The following is a 19,654-nucleotide window of genomic DNA, read 5'->3' on the forward strand; positions in this document are numbered from 1 at the left end:
AACAGCCTACATGTCCATCAGCAGATGAATGGATGAAGAAAGTGGCATTTACATACAATGGGGTACTGATGTACCATGAAAGATAAATTTGAGTCATTTGTAGGAAAATGAGTGCACCTAGAGACCATAATGTTACCTGAAATAAGTAGTACACACAAGCTTAATTATCACTTTTTTTGTTTATTTTTGTTTATTGAGACAGTCTTGCTATGTAGTTCAGGCTGACTTTGAACTCAATGTGTAATGCAGGCTGACCTTGAACTCGTGGTGATCCTCCTGCCTCAGCCTCCCAAGTGCTGAGATTACAGGCATGTGCCACCATGCCCAGCTCACATGTTTTTTTTTCTTACATGAGAAACTCAAAGTATAAATAAAGAGCAAAATAAAAGACAGGTGATAGGAAACAGGGACATAGAAATGTTGCAAAAGTGAAGGGGATAAAGAGATGGAGGGGGGGAAGGAGAAGAGGGAGGGGAAATGGATAAAAAAAAGAATTAAAATGTAATTGGCCATGGTGGCATATACCTGAAATCCCAGCATTCGGGAGGCTGAGGTGGGAGGATTACCATGAATTTGAGGCCAGTTTGGGCTACATAGTGAGTTCAAGACCAGCTTGAACCTCAAAAAAGTAAAATAAAATATGTGTTATACATGTCCCTAAATGTAATCATTATGTACTGCAAACGTATTAATAACAAAATGAAAGAAAAAGGGGCTGGGGATTTTGCTCAGTGGTTCTGCCACCTGCCTCGCAAGCACAAGGACCTGAGTTCGATCCCTGATACCAAAAGAAAAAAAAAGAAAAAGAAAGAAAGAAAAAGATGTAATAAGAATCTTCATTGATGTTAATTAGGGTGACCAAGTGTCTCAGTTTGCCTGGAACTGTGTGGTTTCCTAAGATAAAGAAGTATTAAAAGTAGGAAAATCATGGAGAGCGTTTCTGGAAAAATGGTGATGGTAAGCAAGAACAAATCAGCCTCTCTGATATTTAGAATACAGACACTGAAAAATAACGTGGGGGAGAACGAGAGAGAGGAGAGAGAGAGAGAGAGAGAGAGAGAGAGAGAGAGAGAGAGAGAGAGAGAGAGAGAGAGAGAGAGAGAGAGAGAGAGAATGAGAATGGATCCAGGGGACTTGGGAAGAATCTGACAGGAAAATTAAAACCTACAGAGAAGTTGAAGAGACAGAACAAAATGTAGAGAAGGTAAATGACAGTCTTCATTTTCTCCTTATCTCCTGGCTCATGGCTTGCAGGAAAGGGAGACTGAATCTAGAGACAAAGTGAAGGAAGGGCTCAAGAGGATTTCAGAGGTGGGTGCTCTGAGCTGTAGGGAGAGCATGGGATTCTGCTCCCATGAGTCCTTTGATGAGCAACAGCTGGTGAGTGACTCCAGTCCAAGAACCTGACATGACCTTGAGTAGAGTGCTTGGTTGGAGTCCATTCCAGGGAAAGGTCGATTGTTTGAAACAAGTATTCGGAGTAGCCATGGGACTATGGGGATAGAGACCCGTAGGCAGGGAGAGATGAGGGACAACCCCCACCTCCAACAGCTGAAGGAGTTCAGATAGCTGGTAGAATAGGCTTAACCAGCTGTGAAAAGTCTGCGGTTGCACCTCGTCTTCATGCTGTACCCTGCAAAGCGTGGTTTGCTAAGATCAAAAGGAAAAAGAACCTTGGCCCTAAGATGTAAAAGGCCCCCAAAAGACCCTTCCCTGTTGTCCCTAGTAATGAGCTAAGTTAATCATTAACCAATCAAGTAGGGGCACCCTCAGCCCAGAGGCAAGATAGGCCCCAACTACTATAAAACCAGCACCTTGAGCCCCTCTTCAACAGTGGCTCCATTTCGGGCCCCCATGCCTGTCTCTCTGAGAGAAGGCAGCTGTATTCAGCATCCTTGGTGAAAAAAAGTACAACTTTGTTTCTATGCTTTTGGTCTCTATCTGATTCTTCTGCAACATTCTACGTCATTGGGAAAGTCAGGCCCCGGACTAAGGGGACTCTCCACTTGTCTCCGCCTGCAACAGGATGGCTTCATTTTACAGCTCCCCATATTATGTTTCCCCAGTGACTTGGTGAAAGACAGCCATAGGAAACAGCCACAGTCAGGGAGCCGTGGTCAAGCTGGAAAAAGACCCCCTAGGGCCTGGGATTTAGCTCAGTGGTTTTGTCACCTGCTGCACAAGCACAAAGACCCAAGTTCGATCCCCGGTACCAAAAAAAAAAAAAAAGACCCCCCTAAAGGATTTGAGCTAAAGGACAGGTACCCTCCCCCACTGCCAGAGGTCAGGTTCAACCTCAGTTGCAATGGATTTCAAAGTTACAACTTTGGCATCTTGTCCCTAATCCCACTGCCTTCTAGTGCCACCAGCATGAGCAGGGACCTGTCTTGACTTGTAGATCCTGGTTTAAAGAAAATAAAATGTAGATCCTGGTAGAAAAATCACACATTAAAAAGTCAATTATTTTTCTGTTCTTTATGATTTTTTGTGTGCATTTTTGTTTATTGTTTTGTTTGTCTCTTCTTTCTTTCTTCATCAGTTTACTGAGGTTTGGGGAATTTTCCTTCATCATTATTCCTTGCTTCTTTTTTTCTTGCTTCTTTTTTTCTGACTTTATTTTTTTCCTCTTCTACCCTTTAATTTTTCTCCCTTTAATTTTGTCTTATTTTTAATCCTCATATAATTTTTGTTCTTTTTCTTTCATCTTCTATTACTTGTCAATTTTTTCTTACCTTTACCTAATTCTTTTTTAAAAATTTATATATTAATTGGTACATTTTAGGTATAAAATACATTTACATTTATCATTGGGTGTTTGTACCTGTGCACGATGTATCTTAGTTCTTATCTTTTCCCCCATTACCTACGCGCCCTTCACCCCCACCACCCTTCCTTATTTACATAGACTTTGTTTCCATTTTTTTTTTCTTTCTCATAATTTTTCCTTTCCCTTCTTCCCTTTCCCCTTCCCCTCCCGCCACCCCTATCCCTTTGGACCTATTCCTATTTCAAATTATCAATTATTCATTTTAATCATTTTCATCCTTATTTACACTTTCACTTTCTCACACTAGAGAAACTATTCATATTTACACATTTTTGTCCTATTTATTTCACTTAAGAGTATGGCCTCCGCACGCCCTACCGAGGTCATGAATCGCGGGGAACACGCCGAATCAGCCCGCGCCCCAGCAAGAATCCACTGGACACCCCCCCACCCCCCACTCCTCTGTACAGCCACTTGGTTCCACACTACAAAGATGGAGAGGACACCAGACCACCAGACCAACGGTACTGAGTCCCACCACTCCCGGCCCAGAGGTAGGGGCTTCCGGGCCACCATCCCTCCCGCTGTCCCAGCCCAGAGGAAAGGGCTTTTGGGACACCATCTGTACCGCTGCTCCCGGCCCCTGTCCCACCTCTCCCAGCTCAGAGGAGGTAATCCGTGCAGGCGCCAACAGCCCCCCACCCAGTTGAAATGAGAAAACACATAAATAAGTCTCAAAGCCAGACTTCCAGATCACCTACAGCAACCCCAAAGGGAAATGAGATGGAACACTCTGATACTCAACCACCTGGACCCACTGAACTGGCAACAAAAGAGGATCTGGAAAAAATGAAATCAGAAATAATTTCTCACATAACAGGAGAAATTGTGCTCCTCCTTCAAGACATGATTAATAAATCTAGAGAGGAGCTGAGGAACATGATGGAGTCCCAACATAGGAAACAAATGGAATCCATAAAACAGATGCAAATAGATTTCCAGGACATGAAAAACTCCATCGAAAGTCTACACAGCAGAATGAGCCAATGTGAGGACAGAATTTCAGATATAGAAGATAAGATTGCAATTAATGACCAGGAAAAGGAAAATAGCTTCAAAATTCTAAGGGAACAAAAGAATTCAATCCAGCAGCTGCTAGATGATGCAAAGAAGAATAACATAAGACTGATTGGAGTCAATGAAGAAACAGGAGAGAGTGCAGATGACATAAAAAAATTCTTCACAGAAGTAATGGCAGAAAACTTCCCAAGCAGGGGAAAAGAACTTGACATACAGATAAATGAGGCATATAGGACTCCAAATAGCCTTGATCAAAAAAAATCTACACATAGGCATATAATTGTTAAGATTCCAGAAACTCAACAGAAGAACAAAGTTCTACAAGCAGTTAGAGAAAAGAAACAAATCACATACAAAGAAAAGCCCATCAGAATCACAGCAGACTTAACACAAACCATCAAGGCAAGAAGAGCTTGGAGTGACATATTCCAAGCCCTAAAAGAAAACAGCCTCCAACCCAGATTGATGTACCGTGCAAAACTATCTTTCAAAATTGATGGAGAAATAAGATACTTTCATGACAAAGAGCACCTTAGGAACTTTGTGAATACCAAACCAGCACTCCTAAGAATTTTGCACAATAGCCTAGGAACAGACATTGAGGATCACAACCCTAGGAAGCAAAGCAGAATGAATCCATCTGGCACGACAAGAAATTAAATGTAAAGGAGGAGAACCCAGTAAAAAGAAAAAGTCATGGCAATGACAAGTCAATACATTTCAGTTATAACCATCAATGTTAATTGTCTCAATTCACCAATCAAAAGAAATAGACTGGCAGAATGGGTCAAGAAGCAAAATCCAACAATATGCTGCATACAAGAGACACACTTAATTCAAAAGGAAACTCAAAGACTGAAAGTTAAAGGGTGGGAAACAATACTCCATGTGACAGGAACCTGAAAAAAAGCAGGAGTAGCGATCCTCTTGGCATATCAAGTAGATTTCAAACCAACACTGATTAAGAGAGACAAAGAAGGACACTACATCCTTGTAAAGGGAAGAATCCAAGAGGAAGAGATGACAATCATAAATATCTATGCACCAAATACTAGTGCACCCAACTATATAAAATAAATATTAATGGACATGAAAAGTCATATATGCACTAATGCAATTGTAGTGGGGGACCTCAACACCCCACTGTCACAAATAGATAGATCAACTGGACAAAAAATAAGTAATGAAATACTAGAACTCAATCGAACTCTGAACTAATGAACTTAACAGATGTTTACAGAGTCTTCCACCCCACAAAGTCAGAATAACATTCTTCTCAGCTGCGCATGGGTCATTCTCCAAAATGGACCACATACTCATACATAGAACATGTTTAAGTAAGTGCAAAGGAATTGAAGTTATCCCTTTTTATTATCAGACCATAGTGCGATGAAATTGGAGATCCACAGCAAAAGAAACTTGAAAAATTTCATAAACATGTGGAAATTGAACAACACACTTCTGAATAACCAATGGATCACAGAAAAAATTAAAGAAATCAGACAGTTCCTTCAATTAAACGACAATGACAATACAACATATCAGAATCTATAGGACACAAAGCAGTCTTACGAGGGAAATTCATAGCAGTGAATACACATATCAGGAAAACAGAACAAGCCCAATTAAACAACCTGATGCTGCACCTTAAGCTTCTAGAAAAAGAAGAGCAGGACAACCGCAGAGCTCATACAAGGGAGGAAATCATAAAGATCAGAGGAGAAATCAATGCAATGGAGACTAAGAGAATGATACAAAAAATCAATGAAGCCAAGAGTTGGTTCTTTGAAAGAATCAACAAAATTGACAAACCCTTAGCCAACCTTATCAGAAAAAGGAAAGAAAAGGCCCAAATCCATGCAATTAGGAATGAAAAGGGTGAAATTACAAGAGACCCAGCAGAAATCCAGAGGATCATCAATACCTACTTCCAGAACCTATACGCCAATAAGATGGACAACACAGAAGAAATGGAAAGATTCCCAGATGCATATGAATTACCAAAGTTGAACGAAGAAGACCTAAAAATTCTGAACAACCCAATATCAACCAATGAAATTGAAAATGTAGTTAAAAACTTATCAACTAAGAAAAGCCCGGGCCCTGATGGCTTCACTGCTGAATTCTACAAGACATTTAGAGAGGAACTGCTGCCACTACTGTTTAAACTCTTCAATGAAATTGAAAGGGAAGCAATACTCCCAAATTCATTTCTAGAAGCAAGCATCACCCTGATCCTCAAAGCAGAGAAAGACCCAACCAAAAAGGAGAACTATAGGCCAATCTCACTAGTGAACACAAATGCAAAAATCCTAAATAAGATACTGGCAAGCAGAATGCAGAAGATCATCAAGAAGATCATACACCCTGATCAAGTGGGATTCATCCCAGGGATGCAGGGATGATTCAATATATGAAAATCAATCAATGTAATACACTATATCAATAGAGCCAAGGACAAAAGCCATATGAATATCTCCATAGACGCAGAAAAAGCATTTGACAAAATCCAACAGACATTTATGATAAAAACCCTACAGAAAATTGGAATAGATGGTCTCTACCTCAAACTGATAAAAGCCATCTATGAAAAACCAACAGCCAATATCATACTAAATGGTCAAAAACTGAAATCCTTCACACTAAAGTCAGGAACAAGACAAGGATGTCCACTATCACTACTCTTGTTAAATATAGTTCTGGAAACATTAGCCACAGCAATTAGATAAGAGAAAGAAATAAAAGGAATAAAGATAGGAAATGAAGTCAAATTGTCATTATTTGCAGATGACATGATACTCTATATAGAAGACCCCAAGAACTCCACCAAAAGTCTTCTAGACTTAATAACCAAATTCAGTCAAGTAGCTGGTTACAAGGTCAACACACAAAAATCAATAGCTTTCCTCTACACCAATGACAGACTCACTGAGAGAGAAATGGGGCAAATAATTCCTTTCACAATAGCATCCAAAAAACTGAAATACCTAGGAATCAACCTAATGAAAGAAATCAAAGACCTCTTCTCTGAAAACTATAGCACTCTGAAAAGAGAGATTGAAGATGATATTAGAAAATGGACAGACATCCCCTGCTCCTGGGTAGGAAGGATCAATATAGTGAAAATGGCCATACTTCCAAAACTGCTATATAGATTTAATGCAATTCCAATTGAGATCCCAGCAGCATACTTCATGGACCTTGAGAAAACAATCCAAAAATTCATTTGGAATAAGAAGAGACCCAGAATAGCAAAAGCAGTTCTAGGTAACAGAGACATGGCAGGGGGTATCACAATCCCCAACCTGAAACTATACTACAAAGCTACTGTGATAAAAACAGCATGGTCCTGGCAAAGAAACAGACCTGAGGACCAGCGGAAAGGATTAGAAGATGCAGAAACAATGCCAGAACACTCAACCACCTCACCTTCGATAAAGGAGCCAAACACCCTCACTGGAGGAAAGATAGCCTCTTTCATAAATGGTGCTGGAAATATTGGGCTTCAACTTGCCAAAGATTAAAACGAGACCTATATCTCTCGCCATGCACTAAACTAAAATCAAAATGGATTAAAGATCTAAATATTAAAATAGAAATTCTGAACCAGTTGGAACAGAGGTTAGGTAGAACTCTTGAAGACATCAGTGTAGGAAAAGATTTTATGAACAAAACCTCAGTTGCCCATGAACCACCACAAACAATCAACAAGTGGGATCTCTTCTTATTAAAAGGCTTCTGCACAGCAAGAGAAAGCACCAGCAGTGTGAAGAGACAACCCACAATGTGGGAAAAAATCTTCACCTGCTCTTCCTCAGACAAAGGTCTACTATCTAGAATCTATAAAGAACTTAAAAAGATCAGACCTCCCAAATTTAAAGACCCAATCCGAAAATGGGCATCTGAAATGAACAGACATTTCTCCCACAAAGAAGTAGAAATAGCAAATAAATACATGAAAAAATGTTCAACATCACTGGTCATTCGAGAGATGCAAGTGAAAACAATGCTGAGATTTCACCTCACTCCAGAAAGAATGGCTGCTATCATGAAATCAATCAATAACAAATGCTGGCGGGGCTATGGGGAAAGAGGAACCCTGCTCCACTGCTGGTGGGAGTGTAGACTGGTGCAACCACTGTGGAAATCAGGATGGAGATACCTCAAAGAACTAGGACTGGAAGTCCCGTTTGACCCCGCTATTGCACTGCTGGGGATCTTCCCCAAAGAATTAAAAGAATCATACCACAGTGATGTATGTGTGCCCATGTTCATAGCAGCACAGTTTGTGATAGCTAAAACTTGGAAACAGCCTAAATGCCCATCAACTGGAGACTGGATAAAGAAAATGTGGGGGTTTTTTATAAAATGGAGTACTACTCAGCCATAAAAAATGAGAAATTAGAGACATTTATAGCTAAGTGGATGCACATTGAGGTAATACTCTTAGGTGAAATAAATAGGCCACACATGAATAAATTCCAAATAGTTTCTCTGGTGTGAGAAACTGAAAGTGTAAATAAGGACTAAAAGGTATAATAGGTAATGTGAAATAGGAAGAAAAGGGGCAAAGGGGAAGGAAGTAGGAGGGCTAGGGGAAAGGATAGAAGGGAATGGGATTAATATGAGAAAATGGAAAAGTAGGAACAAAATCTTTGTAAATAGGGAGGAATGGAGGGGTTGAAGGGAGGGCTGGGAAAGGGTGAAAAAGAAGAACCAAGAGAGATTATGTAAAGGTGAAAATTTCCAATGATGAATGTCATTATATTGTATACCTAAAATGTACCAATGATTAGAATGAATAATCGACAATGCAAAATAGGAAGAAAAGGTCCAAAGGAGTAGGGGTAGTGGGACGGGCAGGGGAAAGGAAAGAAGGGAAAGGAAAAATGCTGAGAAATGGAAAAAATGGAAATAAAGTCTTTGTAAATAGGGAAGGGTGGAGGGGGTGAAGGGAGGGCTAAGAATGGGGAAAGAATAAGAACCAAGATGCATTATGTAAAGGTACAATTCCCAATGAGAAATGTATTTGTGTTATATACGTAAAATGTACCAATGAAAGAATTAAAAAAAAAAACGTATGGCCTCAATATGCATCCATTTAGCTATAAATGTCTAGTTTCTCATTCTTTATGGCTGAGTAGTACTCCATTTTGTAAAAAAATCACATCTTCTTCATCCAATTTCCAGTTGATGGGCATTTGGCCTGTTTCCAAACCTTAGCTATTACAAACTGTGCCGCCATAAACATAGGTGCACATATATCACTGTGGTATGATTCTTTTAATTCTTTGGAGAAGATACCCAGTAGGGGAATAACTGGGTCAAATGGGACCTCTACCCCTAGTTCTTTGACGTATCACCATACGGATTTCCACAGTGGTTGCACCAGTCTCCACTCCCACCAACAATGGAAAAGGGTTCCTTTCTCTCTACACCCTCACCAGCATTTGTTATTGGTTGATTTCTTGATAGCAGCCATTCTTTGTGGAGTGAGGTGTAATCTCAGTGTTGTTTTCATCTGCATCTCTCGAACGACCAGTGATGTTGAACATTTTTTCATATATTTATTTGCTGCTTTTCCTTCTTTGTCTGAGAAACGTTTGTTCATTTCAGATGCCCATTTTTGAATTGGTTCTTTGAATTTGGGGGGTTTGATTTTTTTCAATTCTTTATATATTCTAGATAGTAGACCTTTGTCTGAGGTATAGCTGCTAAAAATTTCTTCCCATATTGTAAGTTGTCTCTTAGCTCTGTTGGTGGTTTCTTTTGCAGAGCAGAAGCTTTTTAATAAGATGAGATCCCAGTTGTTGATTCTTTGTGCTAGCTCCCATGCTACTGAAGTTTTGTTCATAAAGTCTTTTCCTATGCCAATTTCATTGAAAGTTCTACCTAACTTATCTTCCATCGAGTTTAGTGTGTTTTTATTAATATTTAGCTCTTTAATCCACTTCGATCTTACTTTAGTGCACGGTGATAGGTATGGGTCTAGTTTTAATGTTTGGCAGGTTGAAATCCATTTTTTCCACCATTTATTGAACAGGCTATCTTTTCTCCAATGAGGGCGATTGGCTCCTTTGTCAAAGATGAGGTGGCTGAGTATGTCTGGAGTTGTTTCTCCATCTTCTTATCTATTCCACTGATCTTCGGGTCTGTTTCTTTGCCAGTACCATGCTGTTTTTATCACAGTAGCTTTGTAATATAGTTTCAAGTTGGCGATCATGATACCCTCAGCCATGTCTCTGTTGCGTAGAATTGCTTTTGCTATTCTAGGTTTCTTCTGCTTCCAAATTAATTTTTGGATTATTTTCTCTAGTTCTGTGAGGTATATTGTTGGAATTTCAATTGGTATAGCATTAAATTCATATAGCAGTTTTGGAAGTATGGCCATTTTCACTATATTGGGTCTTCCTACCCAGGAACAATGGATATCTTGTTATTTTCTTATATCCTCTTTGATCTCCTTCTTCAGAGTGGTGTAGTTTTCAGTGTAAAGGTCTTTTGCTACCTTTGTTAGGTTGATTTCTAGATATTTCATTTTTTTCGATGCTATTGTAAGAGGAATTATTTCCGAATTTCTCTCTCAATGAGTCTATTTGCGTATAAGAAGGCTGTTGTTTTTTGAGTGTTAACCTTATATCCAGCTATTCTACTGAATCTGTCAATTAGGTCTAGAAGACTTTTGACTGAATTTTTTGGGACTTGTATGTAAAGTATCATATCATCATCAAATAATAACACTTTCACTTCTTCCTTTCCTATCTTTATTCCTTTCATTTCTTTCTCTTATCTAATTGCTATGGCTAATGTTTCCACAATATTGAACAGGAGTGGTGATAGTGGGCATCTTTGTCTTGTTCCTGATTTTAGTGTGAAAGTTTTCAATTTTTGACCATTTAGTATGATGTTGTCTGTTGGTTTTTCATAGATAGCCTTAATCAGGTTGAGAGAAATACCTTCTGTTCCAATTTTCTGTAGCATTTTAATCATGAATGGGTGTTGGATTTTGTCAAATGCCTTTTCTGCACCTATTGAGATGATCATATGGTTTTTGTCCTTGACTCTGTTAACATAGTGCATTACATTTATTGATTTACGAGGGCCAGGGATTTAGCTCGGTGGTTCTGGTGCCTGCTTCACAAGTGCAAGGTCCCGAGTTTGATCCCCAGTACCAAAAAAAAACCACACACATTTATTGATTTACGGATGTTGAACCATCCTTGCATCCCTGGGATAAATCCGACTTGCTCAGGGTGTATGATCTTCTTGATGACATTCTGTATTCTGTTTGCCAGTATCTTGTTGAGGATTTTTGCATCTATGTTCTTTAGGGAGATTGGTCTGTAGTTCTCTTTTTGGGTTGGGTCTTTCCCTGGTTTTGGAATCAAAGTAACACTTGCTTCCAGGAAAGAATTTGGAAGCCTTGCTTCCCTTTCAATTTCCTTGATGAGTTTAAAGAGTAATGGTGATAGTTCTTCTTTAAATGTCTTGTAGAATTCAGCAGTGAACCCATCAGGACCTGGGGCTTTCTTTGTTGGTAAATTTTTTATTACATTTTCAATTTCACTCATTGTTATTGGGGTGTTTAGAATTTCTATATCTTCTTCATTTAACTTTGGCAATTTGTATGTATCTAGGAATCTGTCCATTTCTTCTGTGTTTTCCATTCTCAAAGTAGGTATTGATGATCCTCTGAATTTCTGCTGGATCTGTTGTGGCTTCACCTTTTTTGTTCTTAATTGCATGGATTTGAGCCTTTTCTTTCCTTTTTTTTGTTAAGATTGGCTAAATTTAATTTTAATTTTATTTAGTCTTTCAAAAAAACCAGCTCTTTGATTCATTGATTTTTTTGTATCATTCTCTTAGTCTCCATTGCATTGATTTCTGCTCAGATCTTTCCTTTCTTGTATGAGCCTTGGGTTTGTTATGCTCTTCTTTTTCTAGGAGCTTGAGGTTCTGCATTAGGTTATTTAATTGAGTTCTCTCTGTTGTCCTAATATGGGCATTCACTGCTATGAATTTCCCATGTAGAACTGCTTTCATTGTGTCCCACAGATTCCTGTATGTTGTACTGGGATTATAATTTACTTGTAGAAACTGTCTAATTTCTTCTTTAATTTCCTCTGTGACCCACTGGTTGTTCAGTTGTTCAGGAGAGTGTTATTCAATTTCCATGCATTTGTGGGTGTTTTGCGGTTTCTTATGTTATTTATCTCCAATTTTATTGCACTATGGTTTGATAATATACAGGGGATAATTTGAATTCTTTTATTTGCCCTATGAGCTAGCATGTGATCTATTTTGGAGAATGACCCGCGTGCAGCTGAAAAGAATGTGTATTCTGATTTTGTGGGGTGGAACACTCTATAAACATCTATTAAATCCATTTGTACAATAGCTTGGTTCAGATCTAGAATTTCATTGTTAATTTTTTTCCTAGATGATCTGTCTATTTGTGATAGAGGGGTGTTGAGGTCCCCCACTACAATTATGTTATTGTTTATTTGGTTTTTCATGTCCATTAATATTTGTTTTAATATTAGTTGGGGGCAGTTGTATTTGGTGCATAAATATTTAGGACTGTCATGTATTCCACTTGGATTGTTCCCTTCACAAGGATGTAGTGACCATCTTTGTCTCTCTTAATTAGTTTTGGTTTTGAAATCTACTCTGTCTGCAAATAAGATTTCTACCCCTGTTTTTTTCTGGGTTCCTGTCATGTGGAGAACTGTTTTCCATCCTTTTATTTTCAGTCTATGCATTTCCTTTTGAGTTAGGTTTCTTGTATACAGCATATTGCTGGGTTTTGCTTCTTAATCCATTCTGTCAGTCTTTCTTTTGATTGGTGAATTGAGGCCATTAACATTGATAGTTATAATTGAGAGATATTGACTCATCCTTGTCATGATGTTTTACTATTTTTGGCTCTTTTCTTATTTTTCCCCCTTTCCCTTTAGTGCCTTACCTTGCGTGGTGTCTTCTCTCTGTTGGCCCTCTTGCATAAAATTGTTTGGAGTGCTGGTTTGGTGTTCATGAAATTTCTCAGGTGTTCTTTGTCATGAAAGTATCTAATTTCCCCATCGATTTTGAAAGATAATTTGGCTGGATACAACAGTCTAGGTTGGAAGTTATTTTCTTTTAGGCCTTGAAATACTTCACTCCAGGCTCTCCTTGATTTGAGGGTTTGTGTTGAGAAATTTGCCATGATTCTGATGGGCTTTCCTTTGTTGTGATTTGTTTCTTTTTTCTAACTGCCTGTAGAATTTTGTTCTTCTGTTGGGTTTCTGGGATCTTGACTATTATATGTCTAGGTGTAGATTTTTTTTTTTATCGTGGCCTGGTGGTGTTCTATATGCCTCACTTATCTGTGTGTCCAAGTCTCCACCTCTGTCTGGGAAGTTTTCTACTATTACATCTGTGAACAGTTTTGTTATGTCAATTGTACTTTCTCCTGTTTTTTCATGGACTCGTATCAATCAGTCTTATGTTATTCTTCTTTGCATCATCTAGTAGCTGTTGGATTGATTTCTCATGGTCCCTTACTATCTTTAAGAAATCTCTGTTTTCAAGGTCCTTAACTGAGATCCTGTCTTCTATAGCTGATATTCTGTCTTCAGATTCTCTTAGTCTGCTCTGCATGCTTTCAATGGAGTTTTTAATCTCCTGAATATCTGTTTGAATCTGTTTCATGGATTCCATTTCTTTCTTATGTTGGGCGATCATGGTTTCCATTTCTTTCTTATGCTGGCCATTCATGGCTTCCAGCATGTTTCTGATCTCATCTATTTTCTTGTGTGTTTCTGTTCTAGAGCCTCTAATCATGTCTTTCACTCTACTCGCCATCTCTGTATTTATCTGGGAGATTATTTCTGCTTTGAATTTTTCTAGAGCCTCATGCATCTGCTTTGTTACTTCCTGTGCTATCAGTTCAGCGTGTTCAGGTGGTTGATTATCCGACTTTTCCACCTCATTTCCCCTAGAATTTCCTTTTTGTGGCGTGGAAGCCTGCATTTGTGCCTTGCTTAAACATCTTCTAATTTTTGTTTTTGGTACTGTCCTTGGTTTAATTCCTGGGTTGATATTTCAAAATTGCTTAATACAGGTATCTTCATTGCTTGTGTTTAAAACCCTTGTGGAATGATTGCTTTTCAGAGGTGTCTTCCAGATATGGCTTGTGTTTAGGTTTTGAGGCTCTAATGACTCTGAGGCTATTTTATTTTCCTTATACCAGGAAGGAAAACTGATTAGATCAATCACAACATGTTAGGCCAAATGTTACAATCAGCAGTACCATAGCATCAAGCACAGCTTAGAAAATGACAATTTGTGGTAGTTATTAATCTATCACATTTAACTATGTGAAGTATAATCCCCTGTGCCTCTGTAGTGTGGGACCAGGTAGCAGAAGAGCCAGAAGGCCAGATGTGTGTATGTTGGAATTGGGCCTTGCAGGCCCCCAAGCAGCTAAGTGGAGCACCGGATGAAGGTGGGGCTCCAAGCTGCTCCCGGGACCTCACCGTGCAGTGGGCAGGAACCGGAACACAGCCGAGGAGCTTCAAGCTGCTTGGCTGACCCACGGAGAGGAGCACAGGATGAAGGCGGGGCTCCAAGGCCCTTTACCTAATTCTATGAACATCCATTTATTCCCCAACAGAATCCCGTTCTACTTATCTCTCCTCCCTCTCATATCATACAGTTTAATGTTTCATATCTTTTGTCTTGCATTTCCCCATTCCCAAACCATATATGTATGTTTGTTTGTTTGGTTGGTTGGTTTTGATACGGGGATTGTACCAAACTTGCGCTTTCGAGGCAGGCAGTGGAACCACTGAGCTAAATCCCTGGCCCTTTTGTTTTGCTTTTTGAGGCAAGGTCTCCCTTTGTAGTTCAGGCTGGCCCTCAACTAGGTAGCCCAGGCAGGCCTCAAACTCGAAGTGATCCTCCTGCCTCAGCCTGAGTGCTGGAATTACAGGCGTGCTCTACTGTGCCCAGCTTTCCTACATGTTTTATTAGTATAATCACAATGCTTTATTAATCTTTCAATAGTTAACTCTATAAAATTACTGTTGAATTATTTTCTACCATTAGTGAAGTTATAGATGTTGCATTTAGTACATATTATTTATAAGTGAATACCTGGGTTGTCTTAATTTTTACAGCATAATTGTGGATTTCTTTTTTAGGGTTAAGGGTGATACATAATTGCTTCTTATGATATGTTTATATCCAGTTGGTCTTGAATTCTACTGTGGCTAATTTCCTTGGGATTACCAGGGTCACATAATTATTATTATTTCTCTGTAAGCCAGCACTCAGATTATCTTTGTGTTATTAACAGTACTAGAGTGCAGTCCCGGGGAACTTAGTATTGGGCTAATTACACTACATCCTCCCCTCCCAAATTAACCAAGGTGGTCAGATCTTGGGGCTGAGGCAAAGAACTATAGTTATCCATACCCAAAGTACATCATTGGGAAGCTAAGGCAGGAGGATCGTGGTGAATTCAAGGCCACCCTGGGCTCCATAGTGAGTTCAAGGAGGCAGCCTGAATTACATAGCAAGAATCTGTCTCAAAAAAAAAAAAAGTACATCACAGAAAAGTGACTAAAGAGATCCCTATATAGCAACAAAGTACACTATAAAGATTCACAATCTGAACACAAAATAAAACAAAACAAACAAAACAATAGAAACATGAGAAGACAAGGAAACAAAATCCTCAAAGTCCAAACTCCTCTAAATACAATCAACTTCAGGGGGAAGAACTGCATAAGCCACACACCTAAATTACCCCAAAGGATAACAGAAGAGGTTAGAAAGCAGATCAAAGACATACTCAGCAGGATCAAAAAAGATATAACTAAACGAATAATGGAAATAAAAACTAAATAGATCCAGATTTCAAAAGACATTAATAAAAAGCTAGACAAGTTAAACAAGATGACCAAAACAGAATGACCAATTTAGCAAAGATTTAAGTCTGAAAAGGTTTCAATCAGATATTCAGGAGATTAACACATTTCTGCCAACTTGAACCACTGATGCTTGGTACAGGTATGACTGTCCCTTAGGGCAGCTTGTACCACACAATGGGATTGTCTCATGCCACCAATGGGCCAGTCTGTACCACCAATGGTTTAAGCTGGTGTGAATGTAACTGTTCAAATCAGAGCTGCCTGACAGTGAGAAATATGAATTATAGCCCCATTGTGAAGTTGATAAAAATTATATTGAAAGTATGGGCAGAAGCAAACAGTATGGGAATTTCAGAGCTAGAACACAATGATGCCTTTAAAGAGTAACTACTCAAAGACACATTAAAACAAGAGAATATGAAAAATGGATCCAACAGCTGATAGATGACAGAGAAGACTAATCTAATAGTAATTGGAAAAAGTGAAAAATTAGAAGACAACACAAGTGTCATTAAAAATTTGTTCACAGAAATAATGGCAGAAAACTTCCCAAATATAGGACAAGAAATAAATATACAGGTAAGTAAGCATACAGAACCTCAATAGCCAGGACCAAAGAGAACCTCTTCCACATCACATTATACTCAAAGTACCAGAAGTCCATCACAGGAACAAAAAAAGTCTTTTGTGTGTGTGTGTGTGATAATTTTTTTATTTTTTAGAAAAACATTTATTGGTACATTTTAGATACACATAATGATAACATTCATAGGGAATTTGTATGAGTACATGATATATCTTGCTTTTTCTTTGTTATTCCCCATCCCCTCATGTACAAAAGCTTTGTTTCCATTTTTTCACTTTTCTTTTCTTGTCCTTTCTTTCCTTTACCTTCTCCCCTCCCTTGTTCCCCTTCTCATTTGAACATTTTCTTCACATTTCCCAATGTCCATTGTACATTTTAGTCCTTATTTCCACTTTCAGTTTTTCACACCAGAGAAACAATGCAGTATTTAACATGTGTGTCCGATTTATTTCACTTAAGAGTATAGTCTCAAGGTGCATCCATTTAGGTATAAATGTCTCAGTCTTATCCTTCTTTATGGCAGAATAATACTCCATTGTATAAAAAACCCACATCTTTATCCATTCATTGGATGATGGGCATTTGGGCTGTTTCCAAGTTTTAGCTATTATGCATTGAGCTACTATAAGCATGGGTGTACATATGTCACTGTGGTATGATGCTTTTAATTCTTTCGGGAAGATACCAAGAAGGGGAATAGGTGGGTCAAATGGAACCTCCAGTTCTAGTTCTTTGAGGAATCTCCACACTGATTTCCACAGTGGTTACACCAGTCTACACTCCCACCAACAGTGGAGAAGGGTTCCTTTTTCCCCATAGCTCCTCCAGCATTTGTTATTGGTTGATTTTTTGACAACAGCCATTCTTTCTGGGGTGAGGTGAAATCTCAGCGTGTTTTCATTTGCATCTCTCAAATGACCAATATGTTGAACTTTTGTTGTTGTTTTGTTTTTTGGTACTGGGGATCAAACTCGGGACCTTGCGTTTGTGCAGCAGGCTCCAGAACCACTGAGCTAAATCCCCGGCCCAAAAGCTTTTTTTTTTTTTTTTTTTGGTATCAGAGATTGAACTCAGGACCTTGCGCTTTCAAGGCAGGTGCTGGAACCACTGAGCTAAATTCCCCGCCCCAGTGTTGAACTTTGTTTTGGTACCGGGGATCGCACTCCGGTCCTTGCACTTGCAAAGCAGGCAGTGTAACATTTTTTCATGTATCTATTTGCTGTTTCTACTTCTTCATCTGAGAAGTGTCTATTCATTTCAGATGCCCATTTTTGGATTGGGTCTTTAAATTTGAGGGGTCTGATTTTTTGAGTTCTTTATATGAGTTCTAGATATTAGTACTTTGAGGAATAGCTGGCAAAATTTTTTTTCCCACACTGTGGATTGTCTTTTCACTCTGTTGGTGCTTTCTCTTGCTGTGCAAAAGCTTTTAATAAGATGAGATCCCAGTTGTTGATTCTTTGTGATAGTTCCTGGGCAACTGAGGCTTTGTTCATGAAGTCTTTGCCTACACCAGTCTTTGAGAGTTCTATTTTATCTTGTAGCAGATTATTTTAATATTTAGATCTTTGATCCATTTTTGAGTTTAGGGCATGGTGAAAGATATGAGTCTAGTTTTAATCTTTGGCAAGTGGATTTCAGATATACTATTTATTTAACTGTTCAATTTATAACATACATGTATTGCTGGCTTGGAAACAGCTTCTGTAATCATAGACATTTTGCCATGTATCTTGTGTTATTTAGGCATATCTTTCCGACACCTTCCATTTTTTAAATTGCCTCTTCATAAACTGACAAGAGAGTCTATCCCTGTTGCTCCCATCTGCCCTCCAATTGAGGCTCCACAACCAGCAGCTATTTGGCACAATAGAGGGAAGGAAATCTCCACTCACCCTACAAATGCTCATTATGAAAAGGCAAAAAGGAGTTCTGAATCATTCCAACTCATCCCACTCCACAACTACTCATCTAGCCTTGATTTGTCCAATCTTCACTTCTAGAATATCAGCATTTCTATCCCCAGGACCTGTGACAAAATATCCTTCTAAATTGTAAAATCTCAGCTCAGTCTTTTGCATAGGTGGAGATTCACAATTTTTTGAGATAGGGTCTCACTATGTAGTTTAGGCTGACCTTGAACTACATACCCCAGATTGGCCTCAAACCTGCAGCAATCCTCCTGCCTCCTGAGTGCTGGGATTACAGGTGTATACCACCACACCTGGCTTCTAACATTTTTAAAATAAAGAATTGAAAAGATTTGTAGTGCACAGAACAATGTAGATATATAATGGTTACTTAGATTCAGTTCCTGTAGAAGAAAGTTACAGCCTAGTAGGAAAACCAGGTAATGTGTATACAAAAGAAGGTGAGGAGATATAGAACCTTCTCTCTTTTTGGTGCTAAATTAAAATCTTTTAAATATATTCAAGCTGTGCTACAGTCACCCTACTTATAGCACAGGAGGTAGTTTAGCACATATAAGGCTTTGGGTTCAATTCTCAGCAAGCAAAAAACAACAAAAATAATGCACACACATACAATTTGTACTGGATAGTTGGTCATGGTAGAGGAAACTCTTAAATCCCATTTGAGGAATAGAATTAGGATTTATCTTCCCTTGGGTAGAAAATTGGTTAAGATAGTTGGAAGAATAATAGTCTCCCAAAGATGTCTAGGTCTTTATCCCCACCTTGTGAATATATGTGCTACATAGCAAAAGGGAGTTTGCAAATATGATTTGAGTTATGGTTCTTGAAATGAGATCATTCTAGATTATCCAGGCAGGCTCAATCTAATTACAGAAGTCCTTAAAAGTGGAAGAGGGGTGGGATTTGATTCACTGTTCTAGATTTAAAGATGGAGGAAGGAGGCTGTGAGCCAAGGGCTGCAATTAGCCCACCTGAAGCCAGAAACCTCCTGAAAACTGTGAAGAAAATGGATGTCAGTCCTATAACCATTAGGAACTGAATTGTCAACTCAGCTAAGCAAGGAAATATCCTCCCCTAGAGTTATCAAGAAAAGAATGCAAACCCAACCAATTGACACCTTACATTAGCCCAGTTATTTTCATGCAGAAGTGTGTGTTAAGCCAATAGGTTTGTAGTAATTTATTTATGTGGTAATTTATGACAGTAACAGAAAACAAATTCAATACATAAATTCCTTGTTTGTTATAAGGTATGGGAGGAGAGGTATTAAAGGTGGAAGAGAAAAAATTGTAAACACTCTTAAAAATCTTAAATGTTTTATATGTGCTTTAAGGATATAAGATAGGAAAAAAAACCAAACAAACCTGTATCA

Source organism: Heterocephalus glaber, unplaced genomic scaffold (genome assembly GCF_053883595.1).
Source record: "Heterocephalus glaber isolate CG9 unplaced genomic scaffold, H.glaber_assembly_v1.0 deba00001600, whole genome shotgun sequence".
Classification (NCBI taxonomy): Eukaryota; Metazoa; Chordata; class Mammalia; order Rodentia; family Bathyergidae; genus Heterocephalus; species Heterocephalus glaber.